Here is a 23358-nt window from a genome sequence, read left to right on the forward strand (position 1 = left end):
TTTTTTCTAATTTTATGTTTAATATAATTTTTAAGTATGTTTTTTAATATTTTTAATAACATTGTCTTAAATATCAATATAGAAACTTCTAACAATTGAAACTTACACTTTTAATGCATTACTAATTTATCATTGTTTTTTAAATTTTTACATTTTCTTTTGCATGAAATTATTTCTTTTCAAAGCAAAAGAATCTATATTAAACTATTTACAAATTAAGAAAAAAGTGACACTTAACATTTTTTTAAAAATGTAAAATGAAAGACATTAGAATGACTAAACTGTCATAAAAAAATTATATCACAGCTTTGGATTATTGGGATTAGAAGTTAGAAGAGCTTGTGAAGTTCCTAAAAAACAATAATATTGAAATTTAGTAGTCAATAAATTTATTATTTATGTTTCTACTATATTATTAGAATTTGAGTTGTCAATGCATCCTTTATTGGGAAGAATTATAAGTTAGTTTTTAAGAGACGCAATTCTATTCTCATACTTTGTTTTGTTTAAAATTTTTGTACAATATTTTAATGATTGTGTAGTTTTCATTTCCCATTTATTTTTTCAAAAACTGGTTTATTTATAAAGCTAGTCATATCTTTTAGTTATAGAAAATGTTTTGAATTATGCTTGTACATGTATATTTATAGGGACTTATAAAGAATAAATACAAAAATCTTGGACTGTTAGTATTTTGTGATTCATGTAGAGCATAAGTAAATGGCATTTAAGACTAAAATATCATTGAGGTCTATTTCCTTGCTTTGCCTAAAATCAAGTAACTCTAGGATTTTGAGTAGCTCACGGTAATGAATTTTCTTCAATAACTATCATGGACCATATTGAATGGAGGGAGATGGTGATTCAAGTTCATTAAAGAATACTAAGGATTCCTCTTTAATATTCCTAGTCTTTTGAGTTTATGATGTTGATATGGACCATTTGTACCGAGTTGATGTTTTTTATTAATTAATGGTTATCATTGTTATTAATTTTCTTTGTTATATTATTGTTATTATTGAAGTTGATCTTTCTCTTATACAATTATGTTTTGAGATGCATATTTTAGAATTCTATAGACCACAACACATGACACTATGGTTTGAGCTTCTTAGGATAGGATTTAATAGTCAACCACATGATGTTTATAAGTGGTCCACTCTTGTCAAGTATGTATCTTTGGTTGTTTCTTATTTATTACCATGCACATGTTAGTAATGATAACCCTTTTTTAAAATAGTAGTATCCTATAATTTCATGGACTCTATTCTGAGCTTTTACTTTCAGTGTTGAGTCATCAACTAAATCTAGGACTTCGTCCCTATTTCACCTAAGTGGGTGAGAGTCGATGAGGAAACTGTCTGGGGAACTAGACCCTAGAAAGGATTGCATACCCACTCTTATACCATCATCTTAGATGGGTTTTAAATTGTTTTATGATCTATGAAGTCTCTATCCCTTCATGTAGGCAAGTCCATCTGTGATGAGCCCCTGAGATATTAGGTTTGGCCCTTAGGTCTTACTCTTTGAGTTTGATTGATATTGTCATACCTTCTTATTAATATGCATGCCTTATTCATCTTTACAAAATCAATAGTTGTCTATTGTATGATTGATTCAACTAAAGTAATTATATGATTTGCTATGATGATCATGTATCTAATAATCCTTGACCATGTGTTGAACCTCTAGACAAGTAGACAGCTTGCAGGTGCAGGTTTGAGAAGAAAGATAACTGCATAACGATGGAATTGTGAGAGCAACTTGACTATAGGGAAGGTATGTTTAGCTGTATCCAAAAGAAGCTTTATGTTATTGTTTATCATTTAACATTGGTTGGAAAGGTTACATGCCATATTTTACTACTTCTTGTAGTTTTACAAATGTATTATATTGAGTCCTTTAAAAAAAAAAAATCCAAACTTCATAAGTTTGGAGTGTTGTAATTAGGTTGTGTAATGCCCATTAAGCTTGTAAATTTTGGGAATTACACTAGTTCCCTAAACTTTAGGACTTCCAAAGTGGGTGAAAAATATAATAAAATAATTAAATTAGCATATTTGGACTCTAAGGTTGAGATGCCTTAATCCCAATAGTAAGACTCATTACAATAAGATCTCAAGGCAATCCAAAATCTAAAACAATATATCAAGAACACTAAAAAATGCATTTATTCGTAGCACTTTTTTGTAGGACATATTACTTGAAGTAACTATAATATATTACATACAACGATGATGTATCACTCCGGTTTATTAACCTCCAAACCATAAAAGTTAGGGAATTTATTTTCCAATTTATTAGATACAAATTACAACATCCAAACAACATTTCAATTTATTTATTTTCAATAAATATTTGATATGATTTTATAGTTCCAAACTTATTATTTTCCATTAAACATATAGGCTCTACTAACTATGGACTAGAGTAATTACAACCCTTCTTACTTTTTTTTTATGATTATGAAATAATAGTATCTATGAGATCATCCAAATGGCAATGGTCAAATTTCATGTTAAGATCATCTTTATTCAAGATAGTTTATTATAATATGATTTTAGGTTTCTCTTTTGACTCTAAAATATGTTTTATTTGGGTACTCTACAAAGTGTTTGCCTTAGAGATTTGAATACATTTATTTAAATGAAACATTGACAATGTTGCATTTAATATTAAAAAAAATAGTGGTTATATTTTCCATATAATATAATTATTTAAAAAATAAAAAATAATAATTTAATAATAACAATGATTACTATTACTAGGTACCTTAAAATAATCCATGAATAACTATCATTTGATCTTAGATTAGTTTTTTTTTTTTCTTTTTTTTCTCAAATCTCACATGATTAATTTAATGTTAATCTAGTAGTATGTTCATTTATTTAATATCCTCAATTCAATAAATCAATTCCTCTAACCATTAACTTAAATATTATCATATAAAAATGTATATATTATTTGGATATTTAAATTATAATTTCATATAAAATTAACTTCAATAATTTATATATTTTATGTGTAATACCCTGATAAGGAACCCCATAGGACAACAACAACTAACTAAAAAAAATAGGAACATTTTTTTTTAACATATCGCCTTACATTAATAACTTATAATGAAAGTAAATATAACACATGCACATGTGGAAGATATCCTACCACAAGTGAGTTTCCTAACATCACTTCCTAAGAAATTCTCTAAAAAATGATTAAGATTATTATACCATACTACATTAATCATAACATCATGTAAAGTAGGAACACATTCATATTTAATTCTAGGATAATTTTAAAACAGCAAAAATAAGTGTTCCTGCAATAACCTTTCGAACATCATAAATATAGATCTAAACAAGTTAACATATTATTTCCAATATTCTCACCAAGGCTAGCACAATATCAACGTTACATTGCAAGTATATCAAATTTACATAGCACCAACTAATGCAGCATTGAAAACATCCATAACAGGAAAGTGAAGGAAGACTCAACAATCACCAAAGCCTCTGAACAAGTCCTCTAGTCCCCGATGGAGGTAGGAAATAACCACCTGACCATGTGGAACCTGAAAGCCCACCCCCGATGTTAGGAAATAGACACAAGGCCCCACACAAAATTAGTAGGATAGGCTAATAATACCAAGGCTATCACAATATCAATGTTACATTGCAAGTATATCAAATTTACATAGCACCAACTAATGCAGCATTGAAAACATCCATAACAAGAAAGTGAAGGAAGACTCAAGAATCACCAAAGCCTCTGAACAAGTCCTTTGGTCCCCGATGGAGGTAGGAAATAACCACCTGACCATGTGGAACCCGAAAGCCCACCCCCCATATTAGGAAATAGACACAAGGCCCCACACAACATTAGTAGGATAGGCTGATAATACCAACACCCAAGGAGACACAAAGGACTAGTTACACAAACAAAAATATCATAATAGTTATCATAAAGGATTGTTGCAAGAACTACTAGAGGCTTCACAAACTAGGGTTCTAAGGTAAAATTAGAGAGGAGTATCATCGCATAGCCTCACATGAGTTACCCTAGCAGTCTAATCCCTCTATGAACTCTAGACCTCAACCCTCATTGAGGACTCATGCATAATTAAACAAATCCTTTCATGAAGACAAGGAAGTTCGATCGTGCCATCCAGGCCTTCCTAATCTCATCTCGAGTTTATATGATCACTCTAGGCCATGAGTGGGGCACCATAATATCTTTTTAATGTGATAATCTACCCTTCCCCTGAATTAATTTTATTTAGTGTTACCACTTGATTACTAAACTTTCAATGAGTTACCCTAGTAGCCACTTAGGCACTAGCCCCCATTGAGAGCTACTTCCCCTAACATTCACTTAGACACCCTATCAAAGTAATAAATAACAAAGGAATAATAATGATCTAAAAATCCAAAATTCCAACTAGGAAATCCATGTATCCAAAGTCTGATACTCAAACAAAATCATATTCAAAACCATCTTATCCTTCCAACCATATACATCCATGGAAGTCCTTCCATAAGCACAACAACTGATCATCCAATTAACCAATCATAAAAAATCATGAGAAATCATGGAATAACATAAATTAGACCCAAAATATCCCCAAAAAAAGATAAAATAGAACAATCCCATGACAAGGCATTGGTAACTGACTAGGATTGAACCAAACTAACAACATATAAGATCACAAACTAAAATTTGCATAATAGAATATTAAGGATTAATTTATAATCATATTATTCCCTCAATAATATAATAATGATTTATTTTATATTTAAAAATTCATTCGCAAATTAACTTTTGAAATCTATAGAAAACATCAAAACTAGACAGGTAGTCTTGCACAAAGAAACACAAAATTGAATGCAATCTTATTGAACACCATGGAAATGTAATATCTGATATTGAAAAGCAAAATATCATGTTTGAAAACTAATTTACCATAGAAACAAATTATATAACTTTTATTTCTAAAATTTCTACCTAACCCACAAAACCATGATAAAACCATACCACCTGATTCACCTAAAACATCACAAATTGATTCTATTTGAATTACAAATGGAAATAATAGTATATAAATATAAACAAAATCATAAGAAATAACATATTAACAAGACCCAACACATCAATAAATACACACACTATTCTTGAAAATAACCAAAAGAAAAATGAAAGCGTGATGAAGAAACCTTACCTTGAATTTGAAGAACAATGAAGGAAAAAGAAGGAAAATAAAATCTAAATGAAACCTGCAACCAAAATAAAATCTAAATGAATCCTGCAACCAAAATCCATTCTGACAGCAGCAGAAACCACAATAATCCATAAAAAATCATCTTGCATTAAAGTCGATTGATTCCAAAAATTCTAATCAAATTGAATTGAAAATCTCTATGCTATTGATCAAGACTTCTCCCACCATACTTCTCCAAAAGACCCAAAATTTTCAAGCAATAATTACAATTAGCTATCAAGGTATAAGCATCTTTCAAATTCTAGCAAATTACTCAACCACATATCCCAAACAATTTCTAAAACAATCTCCTTCCAATTTGTAAAAACAATCCTACATGAAAATCCAACATCCTCTAAAAACTCAAAAGAAACCAATAGACTTCCCTCTCAAAAACTTTAAATGAAAATCAAACCATCACAATAAAATTAAACTCATTCACATAAATTATAATTAAAAAGGGTTTCATAAAATGGATAACAAAATTCCCACCAAATAATAAGCAAAAAAATATCATAACCAAAATATAAATACCACCTCCATATCAAAGAGAGAACATAATTAAAGAAGCACATATATTTATTTAACCATTACTATATCATACATACATAATAGTAATCTCACATTTGATAATAATACATGAGAATTATAACATATATTTATATGATTATTTGAATAACAATATTAATAGACATAATAAATCTCATTAAATAATACTACCTACATGATTAGAATATCACATAAGAAAGCATAAAACGTAACCAAGAAAAGACATCATCCATCACATAGTTAGGACAACTGACACAAGGATTCAAATATAGCCTTTAAGGCAATTCGAACAAGTAAACACAAAACCATAGATAATTGTCCTAGTATGTGACAAAGGTTAGGGCTAAGTCAATTTAGGCCTTTATGCTATCTCCATTACCACCATCAAAGATTGTTAGGAATGCTCAAACTTGTGAATCTGACTGGAGTTGATGTCCGGTACCTTCAATAAAACAAAACATAAAACATGTGAACACAAACACATCCATGTATACATCTGAAAAATAATATTAGTAGCCATGTAAAACTTCCTCAAATATAATCATCTCAACATATGTTAGTACACCATAAATAATCATAAACATTAAAAGAGTATCGTAATGAGCCACCTCCTAGTTAGCCCAATGAATAAATTTACACATTAAACTTATGCACCCTCATATACATATAAGCAACCAAATATTCAACTCATTGGAAGGGGATTTTAACATCACATGCATTCTCCAATGATGTGATATCATCCCTTTCCATCAAATATACATTGATTCCCATTTCCTTAGTTTCTTTATCTGTAATAAGAGTAGGTTCAATATCATAATACCTGCCTTGTCATGTGAGGGTTAGAGGGGTAATACAGCATGCCAATGGTAGACACTTGACACTTACTACAAAATATGATCCATTCTTGGTGAATAATATTTTCAACTATCTTAAAGGCACCTAATTTTTCTATCGATGAGATTAACATTATTATTTATAGAGGTAAGATTAAAGCCCTCTAGCTTTTTGTCAATCATAAGATTATTGAATTGTATTCATACTACTCTACACATAAAATCTATTCACAAATTTTAGATCATATCATAAACCATACATTTATTTATTTAGAATGAAGTAACATATCTCTAGGAAGTATCAAAATATGAGGTATCAATACCCAACTATTTGTGGGGCCTGATAGATAAAAAAAATTATTGTTTAGTTCCATAGGGTAGGTGTTTTTAAATTTTTGTTTGCTGGTCACCACTTCTATTAAGAGCATTGATACCAAAGTCGGTTATCACTTCCACACCATTACCAAAGTTGGTCACTATGCTCATCCCACATTCATATGTGCTTTAATGAAGGATTCCTTGTATATTTTCACATCTCATTCACATCAATCTCATTGTTCATTACTCCACCTTCAAATTGTTGAATGCGTCAACATGAAACATTAATAAAAAAATTATCATAAAACATAATACTATAAAATTATATATATAACTAACTGTATATAAAATTAATTTTGTACAATAAAATATAAATGTTTCAAAATTATTTTAATGCTATAAAATGCTATGAAAATCAACATCCCATTTGGAGGATAAATTACCCATAATACGCCGTATGATACTTGTCACAAAGACTTATAAGTGGCATATGCATTTTATAACCTGTCATTATAATTCTGCAAATCTCTACACGGCTGCACTCTACGTGTCTTTATTAATGTTGATTTATTGTGCTATAAATAATTTAATGTTGGTTAGTTTGGTGAGCTGCAGTAGATTTTTAATGAAATACATTAAGGTAGGCTTTCACTATTAACTTTCATTACTTATTATTTATTGAGCCTGCCTTTTCTCATTCAGCCATTCTTATAATGTTTATTAATTTTCACATCATTATTTATTGACCAATTTTAATTATAATTACTTTTAATTGTATTTAATTAATAAAAAATTAGAAAATTAAGTAATATTTTATTGGATAGCTTTAAGATAAAATTTATATCTAAAATATAATATTAAAGTTTCATATTATGAAAGTAAAATTTAATGTCATTTATTTTTCAATTTAATTTATGTGAGTTAACAATCATATTTATGACATTTTGATATTTTGTTCTACTAACATTTTGTTTTCTACATACTACCATTCTTCTTGTGTAAAATTTACAAGTCATCACAAGAAAATGATGAAATTGAATTTGGGCACCAAAATATAATCCTTCTAAATGTAAAATATGATTGATAGATCATACATTTGAAAATTTAGGTCCTAAACTATATAATTTTTTTTATATTAATAATAACTTTTAAGTGTTTCTATATTATTAATAACAAGTATTTAGTGGCAGAATATTTGAAATGATAAAAGAAAAAAATCATTATTCTCATTTAATTTTTATTTAATGTTCTTATATAAAATAACAACAAATCAATGTTTGTAATGAAATATATATCTCTCACTCACATACACATTTTAAATTTGATATTTTTTACTATGTGTTACAATATTTTAAATATAAATTAAAAAAATCATTAATTTAGTTTACTATGATCAAGAATTTATAGTGTTTTTATCATTTTTCATTCTTCATTTTTTTATCTTAAGTATTGATTATTTTATTTATAATTTTACATCTAATCTTGTCACTACAAGATGATCCTTGGAACTTACATCTAACTTTATCAGTACAAGCTAATCTTTAGAACTTACATTCAACATCACTCTGGATCCTATGTAATGTTTATGTATACAATTTTATTATTAGTAAAGATATCCTAAATATGTCTAGGTAACAAATGATGAGAGATATTAATTTAAAACTACTTTATGTATATAAATATTATTATATGAAGTCATTATAAATACACTTTTATTATTAGTATAGATATCTTAAATATGTATATAATAAATAATAATGATAGATATTAATTTAAAACTATTTTATGTATACAAAAATTAGATTATTTTATTTTAATATTTAAATTCAAAAATATTAGATTATTATTTACTAAAATTTCGAAAACCTTATTATACCACTTACACTTAAAAATTTAAACTACACCTGATGCTTTACCATTTGAGGTTATCTTATGATTTATGATTTATATTGATTATCTTAGTTTTTTTATTTCAGCTTCTATATATAGGGATGTTGATTTACTGCCATTCACGTTCTTGTAGATTTCAATCTTTGTGTGGCTTATGCAACTTAGCATGGGGTAGAACCTCATTTGATTCTATTCAAAAATATTGTGGAAGCAAGCTCAATCTTCCCATCAAAATGCCACAGTTGATGAAATTTTTCAATCAGCAAATTTGTCTATGGGAATAGATGTGCCCTAAATATGATATCTTTGGAATATTAACACAAAAGAACTAATCAAATGTAAGTTTCTCTCTTTCACACACTCCATTTATAACTATTAATTTAAGTTTTAATTTTGAATTTTTTTTTATTATAATTGTTTTATAAAAATTCAAATATTAATAGTAATTTTATGAGAAAACATAAATAATTAAAATAAAATATTAAATCTAAATCTAAATTAAAAAAATAAACTAAATGCAATGTAAAAACTTTCAAAACTCAAATATTGATCAAAATATTAAATTAAAAATAATAATTATGAATAATAAATTAATTATGTTAATAACTAATTAAATAAAAAAGTAAAACTTTTGCATTTGTAATTGTGTATTTTTTATTATCAGGGAGCTAACTTCTTTTTTAACTCCATTCTTGTTGACATTGGATATCTATGAATACTCATATTTTGCATCTTCTATATAGGCTACTATACCTCTATCCGTATAATTATGGCCATCTTTATACAATACAAATTATTGCCTCATTTAATGAGGCGGATTAGCCGACATGCCATGGAACCAATGGTCGAGGCTGACCACTTTGAAATGATTGGTTTAACCTTCAATGATAAAATTGTTCTCTACGATTCAAGTACAAGTAAGTTGAAATACATCTGTGTCAAGACCCATTTTTGGGCCCTTAAGGATGGAAGATGCACACATTCTTGGAAGAGCACACAATGGGATGACCTACTTTATGAATGACTTTGGTTCTCATCTAGGTATTTATGACTTTGCCTAACGAGAGTTTCATTTTAAGGAGATCTAAGGAGGGTTTCCTCCAATGATTGGTTATTTTGATGTTAATGACTATTCCTACTTGCTCTCTCATTTCTATCACTCCCCAAGATTTTTTGGTAGACATAGTCAAATCATCCCATGGAACAAATTTTATGGTTGCTACACTTCATTAGATAAAATTTGTCTTATGACTATAGGAAGCACGAATGTATTGACATGCTTAATTTGATGTCCATGGAATGGGGTGTGTTGCTAGGCTACACTATTGAAGATACTATTGATTTCATTTCAAGGAGGGCATTATTTGTATCCTTTAGTAATTTTTAGTTTTAAATTTGTTAACAAATCCACCAGAGCTCATTGAGTAAATGGGATTCAGTTGTGAAATTACATAAGTGGGTACTAGTTGGGAAGGGACTTGTTAGAGAACTATGATCATCTCTATACAAGCTCTTCTATGATAAACCTAGATAAGTAGCTTGTTTTCTAGACAACCTCTTTCATAAAACAAACAATAGGAATCCCAATTTAGCAAGCAATAAAAATGCCAAATTAAGAAACTTACTAAGCTTGTATTTTCATATAAACTCAAAACTTATCATTATGAAATCAAAATAAAATTCATCCCTACAAAAACAATACACAGCACTTTTAATTTTCTAATTACAAATTCATCCCTACAAAAATAACACAAAGCACTTCTAATCTGTTAATTACAAATTCATTCCTCCTACTACTGTATTTTGCAGCCCAACTACTTCCTTAACCTTCAACACTCCTTAATTCTACTAGATCTTGAATTTTTCTCTACACAAATTCTTCCTTTAGTTCACTCTTTCTTATTCAACTCAAACCTTTTGCATTTTATCTTATTTTTCTATTTACACACTATTCCTTCTTATTTTTATTGGTTAACATTTCATCCTTTTTCTGTCCATTTAATATACTATGTGACCACTCCTTATTTCTCCTATTGTGCGCTTCAAGTCCTCTTTCTTGAGCTCTAAAACATACTAGTTGGTACAATTCTTGCAAAGCCTCATCATAAGTCAGACATAATTTCTAAAAGGAAATAGGGTCATCTATTAGGATAAAATATTTCACACTTTGAATGATGCTACTGCACATGCTGAATGCTTATTTAAAAAAATTGGTCACATATTATGAAGTTTGAACATGGAATTGGTATGATTCTTTTATTTTCTCCATAAAAAAACCCTATTAGAAGAAATTTACTCTTTTAGTTTTGTTGACAATTTTTCTTGCTACCCTCAACTCTAAAACAAACGTATGAGCACCTAGACCATGAGATTGTTCAGATTTATGGTCCTATTCGACTCTATCCATAGAACAATGACAAGAAAACACAAACAACAAGGCTTATGAGAGCCTTATTCACCTAGAGCTCCAGCAAACTCGGGAGGGTATTCCTAATATCAGATGTACATGCTTGACACTTCACAAACAACTCATGATATATAGGATCATAATAAGTGGATAGTTCTCAAGATATTTAGGGATTCTTTCAAAGAATGTCCCATTCAACTCTATTCCTGGTTACTTTTCATTATATTGAGAACAATAATTTATACATCTCCTAGAGAATATAAGGGCATAATGGGAATACGATTTCAAATTTGCCTTCTGCAATGCAACTATAGAGATGTTGCATTTGAAATAACTAAAACAAGAAAAGAAAGGGTAGTAAGAGAAATGGAAAATTGATAATTTTGATGTGTTTCTAAAATAATTTCCAAGCAGCTTTAACAAACCATTTCATATTCTAGGGCACAGAGTCAAATCCCAGATCACCAATACAAACTGCATGTTGTAAATAAATTCTAATTAGTGAGCATTTTGAGCATTAATGCCTAACATTAAGAGAACTCATCTTCACTATTTACACAAACTATTCTTATTAATCCATGTTACATATCCCAAAATCCACTATAATCTACAAATAAAATTTAATTCCTTCCTTGAAGGATACCCGCACACATAGCTACGCATTGACAAAAAAATCAGCCAAGACAAACCATAATATCTTTAATAATTTTTTTGATCGGTAATGGACCAAAGCTAATGAGACATACATACCTTAACCCCTTGTGTAATTTAAGCTTGTGACCTCTCTTTTAAGAGAACAAGTTCTCCACTACTAGTCCAACTTAGGCTATACTAGAATATCTTTAATTTTATGATTCATATGAAATTTGAGAATATGGATGCAGACAATTTCTACAACAACTGTGCATTTTGTCCATTACTAATTAAAAATTTATAAAGGGGAATCTAAGAATTCCTTCACTATGAGATTTCTCAACCCTAAATTATCATGGATCAACTTCTATTTGCCCATGAAAATGACAAATTTGAAAACTCCTTCTTATGGCCTTGGTATTCCTCTTATAACTGCAACGAATGTGATAAGATATATCAACTATTTACATGTGTCCAATTTTTACCCACCATTAGTCCATTTACAAGAGATGAATATCCTAGAAAAACACGCTGCCTCTATTTTTTCTTGAAGAGACACCACTTGGCCAGTATACATGAAAGCTTTAGTGCCAAGGTCAAAGAATGCAAACCAACTACCTTGTGAGCCATGACAGTACCACACATTTTTGGTTATTAATGCAGAGAATACCAAGATGGAATATTTGTTGGCAACGACAATGAAGGAAAACTAAGAGGGGGGGAGGTGAATCAATTTTTCGCGGATCAAGAAACTTAATTATAAATGCAAATCAGATTAACTACAGCAACAACAAAGATAAAGAAATTGATACCACAACACACAAAACACAACACCAAGATTTTGACATGGAAAACCTAGTTAAGGGAAAAAATGCGGTGGGAACCTACCCACAATTAGATGGTACTCTATAGTAGTATGTGAATAAAATTATAATGGGGAATACAAATGCATTTAGGTTCATTTACTAGAGCTCACTGCTCAAGATATAATAACCTGGAAGGCTACAATTTTTAGGAAAGGTTCACTACCTTACAAGGAAGTCTCACTAACTTAAAAAATATTAGGACAACAATGTAGAATGAAATAAACTGAAAGAATAGAATTTTCAAATGCCTGATGATAGTTTTGAGTAAGCACATTGTTTTCTCTACAACACTCCAATCTCTGCTCAAACACAATATCAAAGGATGTATTCGATTGTTCACACTTTTATCACTCTCTAATAATGCAGACAAAAACACCGATACCAAATTTACATGACTATATCACCTATATATATTTCATCAATGTTGACTGCGAGGTCAGCCAAACCCTCAACTGACAATTACAAAATTACATCACATGATACACAGATCGACCACTGGACTAATATTATAATATACATGATATAAAATGAACCTAAACCAAACTCTCGAACATGCAACACCACTGGAAATCATGCCAAGATCAACAAAAACATGCTACACCACCAAGAATACCACATAGCATGAAGAATATCATTGATTCAACAAAATCACTAAGAATGTGCGCAAGGATCAATGTAGATCACCAAAACAAATAGGACACAATTAGGAAACACTAGCAAGCATGTTAGAATCATCTATAACAGCTACATTGACACCACCTATCAAATCTTTATCGATCAACATCTAGGACTCAAGAAGAGTCAAACAACAACAACTACCACAAGGAAAGATAACTTGCACAACACCAAATCACAAACCATCTGAAATTAAGATACATAAGAACATCGCCAAAATCTCCCAAAATCACAAATCAAGATCTGATCATATCAAAATATACCAGAGCAAATACTAAACTCTACAAAGCACTGATAAAAAGAACCAAACTATAAACTGTATCATATGATATGATCAATTAAGCTTGCAGATCATAGAAACCAATACAGAAAGATATAATGATACAAGAAATACTCCATACACCAAACCATGATCTCAATAGACCAATCTGCAACCACCGAAACAATAAATCATATGAATATGTTGACATCAATGACAACAACATACCCTAGCAACAATAATATCCAACAATATTCTCATTGTATTTCTTGGTAGGGGAAAACTTTGAGAGTTTTGATCAAGCAGGGATGTGTGATTCCAAACCCACATCTCCTATGTCTTCACCTAACTTTCTCTCTGCATTCCACCAGTTATGAGGCGAATATGATGGTTGATAGGGCAATATGAACTATTTGCAACTGCATCCAAAGCTCATAGGTGCACTCATGCCTTTTAATACCCCTCTGGCTATCGTTGGCAATTTTAATATCCCTTTGGATACAAGGTACATCATTAGTCTTCTTTTCTTCAAGACTTCTACAAATCTTTTGCAACATAATCCTCTTTAGCCAAATTGCCTTATGCCAAGATTTCATTGCACTTTCTATGGACTTTATTTCACAACCTCTGCACATATGGTAAGATTTTTTTCTCATAAAAATAATCAATCTCTGGGAGCATTCCTACCTTTCATAGCTTTGAAAGATAACTCATGTATAATATAGCCACTATGCTGGGAAGCAATAATTAATGACCAAATTCTCTTACTCGTGAAGTGGTGGTAGCTAGTTGTTAGGTTTGCACATTTGAGTTTCTTTACACACTACATCAATATGTGTAAACTGGTCCTTTATGTCGTTCCTATATCTGAAAATATGTCTAAGACCAATATTCTCTCTTAAATGATGACCATGGTTCTGACACCTATACATGACTTGGTACCTATGAAATCTCTCGCACCAATATTCTTGGACTTTTACAAATTCACTGGGACACTCTTGAAGTTTTGGCGATAGGGTTCATTATTCTGGTTTACATTGATTATCGAGACCCTATAATTTCTCTTTAAATATTAAATATACACCACCTTCCAAATTCCATCTATCATTCTCTCTCTCTTTCTGGCACCGTCAAAAGTTTTAACTAGTTTTCATTGGCACTTTCCTATCCACATGGCGCTTCATACCAACAAACAACTCATTTGACCCTTCGAACATGGTAGGAAATTAAAACAAGATGACTCCTCATTCTCTATTCATGTCAAATCAATTAGTAGGGACAATCCTAATAAATTATCTTCAACCCTGTATGCCCACAAAGCGTCTTATCCATTGGGCATAACCTCCAATGGTAATGTGGGGTTAATATCGTGCTCAACCTCTTTCTCTACTTTTCCTCTCGCATACCCATGTGATCGACTTGGCAACATACAATCACTTTGTGGAATTGCAGACAAAATAATTTTTAGTACCAAATTTTTGCCAACTGGCGAATAGTCAGGATTGGGGGTTTTGAAATTGGCGAATATAATGATCGAGGGTCTATTTCCCATTCACCCGATTTTTTTGTGTTTTCAGGCATACGCAAGGTGTTTTGCCACCATCTTTTGGGTTCCGTTATTTTTCTTTTTCTCACCACCAGCTTAAAAAGTTCCAATCTTAATATGTCAATTTATTTGCCAATTCCAGCTAAGCAGTTTGATACAACAATTGTTTAGAAGGACCCATTTTATCAACCGTTTTGTAAGTTATCCTTTAGGAGGACCCACTTTTTACAATCGTTTTGTAAGTTAACGATAATTATTGGTCTATGATCACCTCTTGGAAATTGAAACTTATCATTTCTTTATCTGGGGAGATTCACCCATTTTCATTCAACAATCACAATAGCCCGCTTAAATTCGCCAAAATTTAAGATTAGTTTTAAATTGCCCCATTTAATTCCCCAGATCTAGATTGTTATAAATACAATCAAAATTTGATACTTTATTGTCACAATTTGTTTTGTCCTGAACTTTCTATAGTCGATTCAAATCATAGAAAATTTTCTACTACAGACATTTCTCTATAACGGACTTTGACAAAACCAATTTGTGTGAGTGAAAATTTGTTTTTAAGTATTATAAGATTATTTATCCACAAAATTTGCAAATTTAAGTTCATTTTTAAAAATTATTTAGTAGGGTTTCATTCATTTCCTAAGTAATCAAGATATAGGGGTCTATCTTCTTTGTTTCTAGATTCTATTTCTTTTAGTTTCTATTTCTTGAGAGATGTCAAGAAATCAGCATCCTGAAAGATTGAAATGAGATAATTGAGATAGATCCCAACATTGCACTAATGTTTGAATGGAAATGGATTCCCTGAATAGTCGGGATAAATAAAATGAAGTTGATGTAAAATAAGTAAATCCAAATAAAAATGAACCTTCAATAGGATGCAAGTGTACAATCTATAGTTGGAAACTAAAAAGGGACAAGAAGTTGCAGCTAAAACTGGACACTATAGAGGAGCATATCAGTAAAGTGTATGAAAAACAAATCATATATGGAAAATAATGATCCGTGATTAGATGGAAAAAAAAAGAAGAATGTAAACATCTTAAGTATGAATAAGAGTATAAAGATCATATGCAAAGAGAGGAGAAGAATGTTAAACATTGAGGTTCGATTGAGGCTCAATTCAAACATATGACGTTAGAAACATTCAAGTTAAAAATTATTTAGTTGAGTGTTGTTTTCCGTCTTTTGAGAAATGGTTGTCCTATGTTAGACTACCCTGACTTTGCTAGTCTATTAAGATTTTGAATGTTCCTAGATTTCCTCATAAGCATTGGTCAAAATATAGTCAATGGGAATCGGCAAGTTGTCTGGATGATGTGGAAAAAGATGATTTAAAGGAAATATTAAATAGTCAAACTTTATTGCATTATCTTTAGATGAAGTTATAGTAGTAGACAATACTTATTGGATATGTATGCATATTTATACTATAATGAAACATGTCCACCAATCTCATTTACTATGTGTTGTTAAAATAAAGGAGAATTCCATAGCGCAAAATATATTTGAGTTAGTTTAGAACTCTTTTAAACAATTTTCTCGTATGAATGACTTATCAATTGCCAAAAAGTTGGTATTGTAGGAACTGATGGAGTTGCAATGTTTCAATGTCATAGGAATGATCTATGAGTAAAGCTACAAACTTCTATTTCACCATATGTGATTGGCATTCACTAAATGGCCCACAGACTAAATTTAGCTTTTAGAATTATGAGAAAATTTGATTGAGTATCTAGGATTGAAAATATGGTTTGCAACCTATACTCATTGTTTTCTCGAATTTCGAAACAATTTGCAGAATATCAAAAATTTGTCGAGGGAATAACTGATTGAAACAAGATTCTTAAGGATATTGATACGAGATGGATCTCCTTGCAGGGACCAACAAAAATATTTTACTTTGAATATAAATCCCTGATTGGACTAATGTACAAACAACAAGGTTCATTTGGCATAGCTTTTGAGAATTTACACACGCAAGTGATGTAGAGACACTCTTCACATTGGCTGGCATCCTCCTCCTTTTGAATGAAATGAGCAAGCTTGTGAAAGTATCTCAAGAAATAACTTTGTATATTCAATAATTTTCTAGTCTATGTAGAAGGGTGAACTCACAATACTGGTTCCCACTTTTTGACCAACTTTGACACTTAGATGAATATTTTGAAAAGAAACTTCACTTTCTGACACCTATAACTTTTAAACCATTAAGAATTTGAAGATGATATAAACTAGTGATTTTTAGCATCTTGATTGTAGATTCTAAATATATTTTTTCAAATTTGTTTGAATAAAATTTTATTGATTTTTCCATCTCCCGAAATGCATAATTTTTAGCATCTTGTTTGTAGATTCTAAATTTTTTAAGAGTGATGTGTATCCCGAAATGCATAAATTTTTTTTCTATAAATGATAAAAACTTAATTCTTTTGAATTTTGGTTTGTAACATCAATACCTAGGGCATGCAGTTGGTTTGATAGTGATATGTTGAATATTTTTCATTTTATTAAGTTTTGAAGTTTGACTAATTATAATTTAGATATAGGTGTACGTTTGAACACATAACTTATTCTATATATATCAAAATTTAATTTTCTTTTTTTTGTTAGAAAGAAAACATCAATACCTAGTGCATAGATATTTTTTAGAATTTTTTTGAATTAGTTTACTATTTTTCCCAATGCATTGAACAAAGAAGTTCATGTTCGGTGAAAAACCTACATTCATAAGAAATAAAATAAAAATATATTAATGAAATTAAATATATTAAAAGTTATACTATTTGGAAATCTTATAATAAAGACTAAATACTTTTTAAAATGAATTAACTTGACCCCCCAAAAGCTAATGTAAAATTGGTTTTTTATCAGCATTTGATAGATGCAAAGGAGACTCCATTGCAAGTATGATTTAGAAGTAGAGAGGTTCTATCCAGGAAATTTTGATCTAAGAGCCTTTGATTTAACTCTCTTCAATTAATTACTTCAAATGGGATCTCTTAAAGCTTAAATCATTATATTTTCTAAAAAATGTATGATTTCAGCAAAAATCAAGACGTACCAAAAAGTGGGAACCAGCTTCGTGAGTTCACCCAGAAGGTTAATAATGACCCTTGATAATATTTATCTATCGCAAGAGCCTTTTATAAAGGAAGAATTTGCTAGCTGGCATCTAATGACAAATCTAGAAAATCCTAATATTCTTTTAAGTTTTAACACTACCAAAGAGTTATGTATACATGTACATGTATATGAGATACCAATGCGCAAGTTAGCCACTAGTGGTTATGGGCGGTCAAGTAGAATGAGATATTTACCTATTACTAGGGGAGATTTTAACCAAATTGTCAATTCTGTAGAAGATACTTTAAAGAGTATTGTGAAAGAGGTTTCAGATGAGATTCTAAGTCGATTCCCTTGAGATGAACTATTAGATGTCACGTCTCTTGTGTATCCTAATTATTGGCTCAGTTGTAATAAAAGGGTTTATTTTAAAAAGTTACAAAGCTTGATTGATCATTTTTGTAAGAAATCCATATGAATGTCGATTGAAAGGAAATATAAATATAAGGAGGTTTAGATAAAAATAAGCTCTCACACCAATCATTTGAATATTTTATTACCTTTCTTGCATTTTTGGAGAAGCAATCAGGACATTCCCTTTAGAAGATTCACATAGATAATGGCGAGGTGTACCTTAATCAATTAGTTTAGGGCTTTTTTCATACTTCAGGTATTCTTCATTAGAACATAATGTCATACACTCTGAAATATAATGATGTAGTAAAGAGAGGAAAAATAGAACCTTATATGGCACAACAATTGTAAGATTCAATCTAAGTTCATGGATCTAACATGTTGGGCAAAGGCTATCAATTGGCCCAACTACATTTGAAACTATATGCCTCACAAGGTAGTATGAAATATGAATCATAAGGAGGCTTTGTCTCATATGAATCCAAAGTTTCCTTCTTTTAGAGTGTTTGGAAATGACACATGGACATTCATTCCAAATTGTAGATGAAAGAGGCAATGGAGAAGAAGACAATAGCTCATCTGTGTTGGCTATTGTGATGATGTGAAAGGTTATCAAATGTTCAGTCTTGTTGCTTGAGAGTAAATTATTGTTGTAATGTTAATTGTGATGATTCTTTCACCTTGAAGTATTGCCCATCACAATCGTCTCCCTCTCTTCTTTTCAATTCTTGTTCAAAGGATGTTTTGATTCCACGAGATGATGATGATGATTCTATTGATGACCATGTTGTTGATAATGGTATTGATCTAGTTTTTGAAAGTAATCCATCTTCTCCTTCTCCTCCACCTACACCTAGTTGACCTTTATGCACGCATAAACTTTTTGAAAATATTGGTTCTCTTGTAGGGGATCCCATAGCTACACACTTCACTCATTCCAACATTTTGGTTATCAATATTTTGAGTCATGTAGCCTCTACTAATCCTCACAAGTTTTTTGATTCTTTACGTGTTCTAAAATGTGATAATGCTATGATAGAGGAGTATTCATCTTTAATGAAGAATCATACAAGTGGGATTTAGTTCCTCTTACTAAGGGAAGAAAGTTAGTTCAGTGCAATTGGATCTATCATACCAAGTTTGATGTTGATATTTCTATTTATAAGTATTACCTTGTGGCTAAGGCCATTTATTAGGTTAAGCGTATTGACTATTCCAAGACCTTTTCTCTTGTAGCCAAGATGGATTTCATTCATCTTGTACTTTCTATTAGTTCATCTCAAAGTTGGTCAATGTATCAAATGGATATGAAGAGTTCTTTTTTGCATGGTGATCTATAGGAGGAGATCTATATGGAGCAGCTACCACACTTTGTGTAGGACTCTTCACTTGGTTCTAGGCTTCAAGATTCATTCTATGGTCTCAAACAAGCTACTAGAGCTAGTTATGAGAAGATGGAAAAAATAAATTTGCTTCTAGATTTATTAGATGTCATTTTGATCCTACAATTTACATGCAAAGGCATGGGGTGATCTTCTCATTCTTATTATTTATATGGATGACTTGATTCTCACAAGGAGTTCTCCTACCATGATTGAGGCTACTTAGTGAGGTTTGAAGGAGAATTTTGGTATGATAGATCTTGTTTTTCTACCTTACTTCCTTGGTCTTTAGATTGATCATCCTTTTGTCTAAATTTCTATTTTTTAGAAGTATAATATTGATTTTCTTTAGGTATTTGGGATGGCTAATTGCAAGCTAGCACCTACTACTTTTTAGTTATATGTTTTGTTTTCTACCAGTTGCACTACTCCATTATTTGATGCTACCTTGTATCAATAGTTGGTTGACAAACTTTTTTACTTGACACATAGTCGTTTTGATATTTTCTTTATAGTTTGTCTTGTCTCCCTATTCTCTCAAAACTGTCAGTAGAGTCACTGAAAGGAAGCCACGTGTATCTTATAGTACAATCAGGTCACTACTTAGTTTTGCATTCACTAGACATCAAGGGCTATTTATATTGTGGTCTTCATTGACTCAGATTAAGTTGGTGATTTTAGCGATAAGAAGTCTACTTTTGGCTGTCTTTTGTCTTTGTTTTGGTCTAGTTTCTTGGTCTTATGAGATGCAATTTTTTATTGCATTAAATAATAGTTTCTTGGTGCTATAAATAATTTCATTATGTAAGTATTTTATAACATGCCATTATAATTATGTAAATCTCTACACGACAGCACTCTATGTGTCTTTATTAACGTTGGTTTATTGCACTATAAATTATTTCATTTTGTAAGAAGTTGGTTAGGTGAGGTGAGTTGCACTAGAATTTTTAATGGAATACTTTATGTTGATCATTTCTCTGATGATGTAATTAAAAACATCAAGGTAGGCTTTCATCACTTTTTATTTATTGAGCATGTGTTTTCTCTTTGACCATTTTTATAATGTTTAATATTTTTTATTTTATGATTATTTATTGAACAATTTTAATTATAAACATTTTAATTATATTTAATTAATAAAACATTTAAAAGTTGATAAAAAAAATTTTGTATAGTGTTTAATATAATTTTACATCTAAAATATAATATGAATTTGTCATAATTTATAAGTGTAAAGTTTAATTTCATTTGTTTTTCAATTTGGTTCATACAAATTAATTTAATAATCATATGACATTTTGATGTTTTAGTCCACTAAGATGCTATTTTTCTTGTGTAACAAGTCATCAAAACAAACAAATGAAATTGAAATTGAATTTGGGCACCAAAAGATGATCCTTCTAAAAATAAAATATGATTGGTAGATAATGCACTTGAAAAGTTAGTTACTAAATTATATCAATTTTTTTAATATTATTAATAACTTTTAAGTGTTTCTATTCTATTAATAGCAATTATTTAGTGGCGGAATATTTGAAATGGTTATAATTTTATTTCATTATTCTTATTTATTTTTTTATATAAAATAATAATAAATCAATGTTACATACTATATACATACACATACACATACACATCTACATACATGTATATATGTATATGTATATGTATATGTGTATGTATATGTATATGTATATGTATATGTATATGTATATGTAAGTATGTATATGTATATGTATATGTATATGTACATATATGTACATGTACATGTATATGTATAGGTATATGTGCCATACTATACATACACATTCGCATATACCTATACATATACATGTACATGTACATGTACACATACATATACATATACTTATACATATATATACATATACATATACATATATATATATGTATATACATGTATGTATATGTGTGTGTATGTGTATGTGTATGTGTATGTGTATGTGTATTGTATGTGTATGTGTATGTGTATGTGTATGTGTATGTGTATGTGTATGTGTATGTGTATGTGTATATGTATATGTACATATATGTATATATACATACACATATACATATAAATATACATATACATATACATATACATATATAAAGATAATATAAATATTTACATTTTAAAATTTGATAATTTTTATTATTTGTTACAAGATTTTAAATATAAATGCAAAAATATATTAATTTATGGTACCATGATACAAAATTTATAATTTTTTTATCCTTTTTCATTTGTCATCTTAAGTAATGGTTATTTTATTTTATTTTACATCCAACATTTTCACGACGAAATGATCCTTAGAACTTACATCTAACCTTGTGAATACAAGCTAATCTGCAGAAGTTATATTCAACATCATTTTGGACCCTATGTAATGTCTATGTATACACTTTCATTATTAGTAAAGATATCTTAAATACATCTATGTAAAAAATAATGAGAAATATTAATTTAAAACTACTTTATGTATATAAAAATTATTATATGAAATCATTATAAATATTAATATTTTAAATTTATTAACATATACTCTTATTGTAAAATTCTCTCACATTAAATATTTTTTAAATATTTTTATCCAACAATATTAGATAGTCATTATATTATATTCAACACAATTTCAAACATCTTATTATACCACTTCACATTAGAATTTAAAATTGAACATCAACATACACTGATGCTTTACCATTTGATGTTATCTTATGATTTATATTGATTGTCTCAGTTTTTGTATTTCTACTTCTATATATATATAGGTTGATTTGTTGTCATTCACGTTGGTATGCACAGTTGGACAGAAGCTCAAGGAGGACAACAAACTTAATTGTTCTTCCAAAATCAGATTATCATAGCTAAAGAAGTTCATGGAGAAAAATCAGATTATCATAGCTAAGAAAGTTCATGCTGCTAAACACCCTGTAGTTTTAAGTAGTTAATGATGAGTTGAAGTAGAAATATTACATGAGAATTCATTTGCATTGATTTTGAAAAGTATTATTATGCAACATATCAAAGCTTTGATTTTCTTCAAAAATGTTGTGAGGGACACATTTTGAGTTCATGGAATTTTTCCGTTAGATCAACCAGCCAATTTGTCTATGGGAACATATGTGATGTAAAAATAAATGATATGCTATCTCAAATATAATTCTGAACGAAATGTGCTACCTTTGGAATATTGATAAAAAAGATTAAATTAAAAGTAAGTTTCTCACTTGACACATTTTCTTTATAA

This window comes from Cryptomeria japonica, chromosome 9 (genome assembly GCF_030272615.1).
Source record: "Cryptomeria japonica chromosome 9, Sugi_1.0, whole genome shotgun sequence".
NCBI classification, from domain to species: Eukaryota; Viridiplantae; Streptophyta; class Pinopsida; order Cupressales; family Cupressaceae; genus Cryptomeria; species Cryptomeria japonica.